This window comes from Protopterus annectens, chromosome 2.part2 (assembly GCF_019279795.1).
Source record: "Protopterus annectens isolate FY-2018-M chromosome 2.part2, PAN1.0, whole genome shotgun sequence".
In the NCBI taxonomy this organism is placed as follows: Eukaryota; Metazoa; Chordata; order Ceratodontiformes; family Protopteridae; genus Protopterus; species Protopterus annectens.
In genome coordinates, this window is record NC_056730.1 from 709,793,466 (window position 1) to 709,800,788 (window position 7,323).

Sequence of the window (7,323 nt, forward strand, 5' to 3'; positions counted from 1 at the left end):
ATTAGCTTGATTCTCAAAAAAATCTTTGGGTATAATTTTCTTATTGTCATATCTCTTATTTCTCCTTTATTTGAAAGGTTTTTGAGAAGGTGGTATACACACAGCAGTATTCTTAATGTCCAGTGATTGGTGAGATCCCCATCATTCTGTCTTTCCTCCAGGCATTGTAGGGAGACTACACTCATTTGAGTGGTAAAAACCTTGTGGTGACCTAAGATCAGACAAAATACTGAAGAATGGTCTTGTTTAATCTGTATGCGGTATTTGACCCTGTGGATCTTGTGATACTAACTAAATACTTCTAAGTGCATTGTGGTCTGTCTGACAAGGTCTTGGACTTTTTTTATTAGAATGCTCTTTACTGAAAGTGGGTTTGTGGCTTTGTCCCTCTGTGGTTCTGTCATGCTCTCACAGGATTGCTGTCTTGGTAATGAGGGGTTGGGAGGATGGCCTAATGGTTAAGATGTTTGGAGGATGGCCTAATGGTTAAGATGTTTGCCTTCCAAACACAAGGTGCAGGATTTGAGTCTCACAAGGGGTAATTGGCTAGGCTTAAAATGGCTCGCAAGGGCAGTTAGCTTAGTACTAACCTATAAGAAGCAACAAAACTTATAAGAAACCACAGAGGGACAGAGCCACACACAGACACACACACTTACATGCACGCATACATATACACCAGACACATGCACACGCACACTCGAGATCCATTCAGAATAACATACAGATATACAGATGTGCACACATACACTTGCGATCCTTAATGTAATTATTACCGTTAAAATTGATATTTTGCATTGCTACATAACCAGGAAATTAAATTCTGTGCTTCAATTTCACTGGACCTTTGAGGCATCTGTAAAGTACATCGAAAGGCAGTAGCACTCTAATAAGAAATTACACTTTTTGGGGGGGGGGGGTTGTTTTGCACCAGTATCGCTACTTTGAATCATTGTAAAACAATTTAAAGAAGAAAACAGATTTGTACCTGTTGCTAGTTCGCTACTAAACTTGTTGGAATTCTCCAAGGGCAGTGTATTACTAGTCTGGTATTGGTACTTTCTGTTATAACAAGGAATGGATTACACTGTAGCAGGGCAAAAAATGTCGTAAGAGCAGGAAAATAATAGGAATACCCTCACCTCATATTCCAAATCATACACACGAGCACACACAAAACACACGCACTTAACCCACTAAATATATTTTTCTCAGGAATGCAGACAGATTTAAAATGTCCAAAAAACTGCACCTACGTTACTTTCTTTTCTAAACGTCTTATTATTAATCACCAACTCCATATTCTGTTTTAGAGTTATCTTATGTGACTTGAAGTTGCATTGTCTTACAGTAATTCTTTTATTTATGCCATATCATCAAGCTTTTCTCACATCTGAACATTTTAAATGAGGCAGACTTGAAAGGAGTAGTTCTTAAGTAAGGCTTTACCGTTGAGCTAGATGCCTACCAGATGATGAAAATAAAATGAACAATCAACTTTTACTTAAAGGACATTAACTCATCATCTTTTGATCCATTAATTCTCCTTCATGTTTGTTTTTATATGGATTTGTTGGCTACAATGGTTGACATTCTTTTGGCTTAGTATAAACCTATGAACCTATTTATCAAATTTTAAAAATCTCATCATTTTATTATTGGAATGCTTTTTATTGAAATTGGGTTTGTGGCTATGTCTCTCTGTGGTTCTGTCTTCCTAATGAACCAAAGGGGGGACAGAGCACACACACGGAAACAACATGCACAAGGGAAGCAGAAAGTGTAAATTGACAGGAAAACATTTTTTAAATGATATGACTAACAATATGCATTTTAGTTGACTGGGGGTCTGTACTGTAATGATAGAGAGACAATATTTTACTTAAAGACTAAAAAGTAGAAAATAAAAAATATAAAAAAAAATATTTTTAAATAAAGAATGCTTTTTATTCCGTCGCCTTAAAAACTAAAAAAACAAGGAAGAAGACAAGCTGATTTCAGAAAAGCATTCAAGAGTTGGTTTTCTGACTCTGGTAATGAGGTACCAGAAGAAGTAACAGGAATCACCAAAACCAACCTTGAATGCTTGACTGAAATCAGCATGTCTTGTTTCTTTTGCAAAGGTTTCACCCTTCTTCCTTGTTTTTTTACTTTTTTGGGTGACTGAATAAAAAGCAGTCTTTACTAAAAAAGCATTTGTTTATATTTTTTATTTTGTCTTATGATCTGATTCATAACTCAGTATGTCGTGTCAAAGGTAAATTCCATAGGTCACAGCTGCTCACATGGGACCCAACATATTATATGATCATGTTAGTGACGAATATAGACCCTTGTGCCACATAACATGCCCACTATTACCTCATCTCCTCCCACATCTAGCAGCACACACTTCTGAAGGAGGTATGGGCCTCCACAAAGTTGATTATATGTATAGATCTGCAATCGTAGGAGTGTGTACATATTTGCTGACTTCACAAGATCCAAACATAGTGAAAGTTTTAAAATATGAGAAGAAGTCTAAGATGACTTCCCTGCTTAAGTTTAGCAGAAGCATATTTGTGTCGAGTGGGAATGGAAATCAAACCAGAAGTAGATCAAAATCAGGCAGCTACTGAATGTGACAAAAAAAAAAAACAAAAGAAAAAATATAAAGAGAAGGATCAGATGAGAAGGCAAGAAATATGGAAAAGGCATAAATATAGTTGCAGGTACAGAAAACTCCTCTAACTACCTCATGTTGATCAGGATCAAATGCAGGAATGGTTAAGGAGTGGTGAATTTAAGCCAAAAGATCAAAGGTTAATATTGGCAGCCCAGGATAGTAGACTACGCACACATTGGTTTGCAAAGTCCATTGAGTATGTGGGATAAACAGACAAATGCAGGTTTTGTAAAACAGAAGTGGGAGCAATTGCACATCTTGTTGCTGGGTGTGATACCTAATGGCAGAGGGCCTGTATACTGACAAGCATAATAATGTGGCAAGACTGTTGCATTGGGAATTGTAGAAACATTTCACAATTGAAGTAGCTGAGAAGTATTGGAAACATGAGCTACAAAACATTATAGATTATTATACATTACATTATTATTATTATTATTATTACTAACAGTTCAAAATAGATGCAAGAAAACCAGCTATAATAGTCCATGAAAAGAAGACAAAAATAGCATTGATAATTGAAATTGCCACACCCATTGATTACAGTGTTGTATGTACAGAGAGATACAGAGTCATAAAATACCAGGATTTGCAGGCAGAAATGAAGGCAGTTTGGAAGGATCCCCAGACAACTCCAATAGTAGTAGGAACAATGGGGGTCTTATAAAAAAGAATCTACAATCTTATTTAGATATGTTACCAATCCGTGTATCTCTGTACGAATTGCAGGAGTCATTACTGGGCACATTGCGGGTGCACTTCTGGCTGACATCAAAGACTGAAACAATACTAACTTCATGAACTGTAATACTTTGACTTAGGAATGGGATCCATTCCTGTCATGGTATTAGAAACCAAAACAACTTGGAGAAATTACAGTGATTGTTATTGACCTTGGACACCACACATACTGCCTTGGTTCTACTGGGGGAATAAGAAACAGTCTGTGGCCTTTTCTGCCAAGGTGGGGAATCCTCCACAGCCCAGCCCTAGCCTTCCTGCTCCCTAGCTGTCTGTTACAGTATTATGTATTTTAGTATCCACTCCAGTCCTGGCACCAACCCATTACATGCAAGCAATAGTAGCCCATAAGACTGCTTAGTTTCAGTCCAGGAAAGTCTGTTATTTTTAACTATTTGGATACTTGTCCTATTCAGCAGTGCTTTAATTTTGATATATCCAAAACAAGTTCCCCCCATTTTTGTGACCCTAAGATAGGCTCAGTTTCCTTTCAGAATCAATTTGCAAATCTTGTCTCCATCCGTATGCTTCCCCATAACATCATATTTATGCCAAACTTTCAAGAATTGCATTATTAGAGTACATCTCTAGGAGCATAAGAGAAAGGCTATGCCTGTCAAATTAAAGCATGTTCCTTGAGGTCGTTATATTCTCTGCTCATTCTCTGGCCTAGTTTCTATCTCCTATGCAAATTCTGCATTCAGCTAAGATAAGTCATTACTTGTAAATATCACAATTGCAGAAAATTACTGTGTGTAGCCTGTATCTATGATGTTCATCATATTGATGGGTTATATCCTGCCAAGGATATAGCAGCTAGCCAACTTCCAAAGCTTCAGGGAACCTTCCACACACCCAAACTGTTAGGCAGCTTGAGCTGAGCTTACTAAAAGACAATTTTGGGCATGAAGCCCTTCAGAGCTTTACTACTATCGAAGAGTATGCTCCTTTGAGGTATTCAAGGATCAGCGGTCAGCTTGTGCTGTCCCTTTGCTGTATAGATAAGTTCCATAGGTGAAAATTTTTCCTTTTTCTTATTTGTGTTGCTGTGTTTCACTTTCTTCTTCAGGAAAATTATTATAAAGCTAGGAGTGTTGTTTTAATGGACTGTCATGAGACTAATATACTTTTAAATGGAAACTCATTTTTTTCATGTTAGTTTAAAAGTGGAGTAAATAAACCTTTTATCTGATTTTTGTCAATTTTCATTCATTCCCCAACCAATGGATCTCGGATCCGACTCGGCCGTTCTACTAGCTCGCAGCCACCAAAAAACTCTTGAGCTCTCTTCCTACCCATAATACTCTAAGCCCAATCTCCATCAGATCTCGTTTGTTATGCGTAAACATGTTCGTCTTGGCTGTTGAGTCTCTATCTCTCTATAGTTGTAGCATTTGCATGCTGTTCGGTTGTGTTTGTGTGCGCAGTATGTTTCAAAAAGGATTTAAGAAGTGTGAACAATGTGGGCACAAAATGCCGCTCTCTGACTCCTACTGTTTGTATGTTTACTGTTTGGGCCCTGCCCATTTGGACTTGGAATGCTCTGTTTCTACTGGGTTCAACCCCAGAGCTCTTACAGAGAGGCAGAACAAGCTTATTTTGAAAGGTCATCTGTCTGCTCCTTTTTCCACTGCTATTACTGTAGTTTAGTCACCTGCTTCAAAACTGTCTAAAGGGTCTAGATCCTTGGCCTCAGCAGCTTCCACTTCCTTGGAAGCAGTGGAAGAAAAATCTCAAGTTGGATTTGACTGCATCTGGGACCCAGCCTTCTTCAGAGCTGATTAAGTCTGTCACTACTGCTGTTCATTCAGATCCATCTCAGGGTTCTTCGGATCTGACTATTTCAGATTTGAGGCTTCTGCCTCGTACTGTCTACTCCCCAGGCTTAGACTCAGTGCCGTTCTGGGTGCCCTCATCTTTTTTAGAGTGGTGCTGTAAGTCACCATTGGTGTACTCAACTCGCTCATCCAGACGTGTCACAGAAGAGGATGTGGAGAGGATGATGAGGAGATTCTTCACGGAGCATTTTCAGAAGGGGGTCGTTGCAGTTCTTATCCCATTGGACCAGGAACAACAACTTTCACTTTCCCATGGAGGGTGGTTCCTCTTCTGACCTGGCTAGTGGTTTTTAGAGTCCCTGGCTCCGATTACACCTGTCATCTGTGTCAGATCCGAAGGGTGTACCAGTTGATGCCATGGTTGTGGCAGCAGCCATGATGAAGGAGCTCATGGGACAAAGTTCCTCTGTCCACCCCCTCTAACAGGGAGTCTAGGGCATTGGGCAGGTTTGGGAAACACATATATGCTTCTTTGAGGTTTGCCACCCAGTCGTAGAACTATTTGGCACACTTTACGAGATTGCAAAGGGACTTGATCAAGGAGCTTTCCAACTCTCTTTGGACCGTTACTGAAAAGGCACAGTCTTCTGTAGCCTCACAGTTGACTACCCCTCAGTTGATCGCTAATTCATATACAAGGCTCCTCTGACATGCTACGGAAGGTGCCTGAAGGGTGGCGGGTTCAGGCACGCCTGGGTGCGTGTGTGTGATTTTGTGGAGCCCTTTAAATCATCTTTCGTCAGTGCTCCTTTTGACGGTTCCTCCTTGTTTGACCCCACAGTGAAGGACTCACTGTCTAGGTGTGAGAAGGATGGGAAGATCCTGTCTGTAGTAGACATATGTTGTTTGACCCCTCCGTGGACCTTTTCCAGGAACTAGGGAGTAGGTTGAAAGATGTGGTTCAGGAAATCGCAGGGTCCTTTAAAAGACACGTGTGGTGGTGGCTTCCCCAGGATCAGGGGGGAGTAATTATGGTAAACGACTTCCCCTTGGCAGAGGAGGCCCACAAAACTGAGCATTGAGGGATTCCTTTACCAACCGACCCTTTCAGCACTCCTGAATGGTCACTTATCTCTGCACCAGGAAGCTCGGCAAAGTTTAACAAAAGATACCTGAGGATTATTTCCAGAGGTTATGTTTTTCCCTTTTCTCTCACCCCCCCCCCCATAACCAAGAGAATTCCCCATGTTCCACCCAGTCAGAGGGAAGTAGCAGCTCTAGAAATACAAAAGCTGCTAGAAAAAATGAGTCATCCAGGAAGCCCCTCCAGACCAGATAGAGTCTGGAACCTACTCAAGATTCTTTTTAGTGCCAGAGAACACAGGGGACTGGTGACCAATTTTGGATCTCAGCATTCTAAACAAAGCAGTTTGGCACACCAAGTTCTGGATGGTCACAGTTTAGTCCATTTTGCCTTTTCTGGGCAAAGACGAGTGGATGTGCTCAATAGATCTTCAGGATCTATCACATCAAGATGAACAAGTGGTCGAGTAGGTACTTACACTTCTGGCTGCAGCCAGTCATTACCAATTCAGAGCACTGCCCTTTGGTCTCACCAAAGCCCCCAGGGCGTTCACCAAATGCATGGCAGTGGTAGCAGCTCACTTGAGGCTGCAGTGATTCCGAGTGTTTCTGTATTTGGATGACTGCTTCATCACTGCCCTGACCAGGCATCAATTCATACAAGCGAGAGACCATGTGTTGCAAACCTGTTGTCATCTAGGCATAACAGTCAATTACAACAAGTTACAGTTACAACGCACTCAAGCTGTGGAATTCATAGAGGCAGTATTTGACACTGGGTCAATCATCGCATCACTTCCAATGTCGAGACTACAGACAATAACATTTCAAGTCAGGAAAATAATCTGCAGTACCAGGATTTCAGCACAGTTGGTTCTTCAGGCATTGGGGTCAATGGCAGCAGCAATAATCCTTCTACCCTTGACAAGATACCACATGCAGATCCTGCAGTGGATGCTTCAGGTGCAATGGTCGATAATCTATCAGCCCATGTCTACGAAAAAAGGATCTCTCAGGTTTGTAAGTGATACCTTTCCTGGTGGATGCAGTTACAGC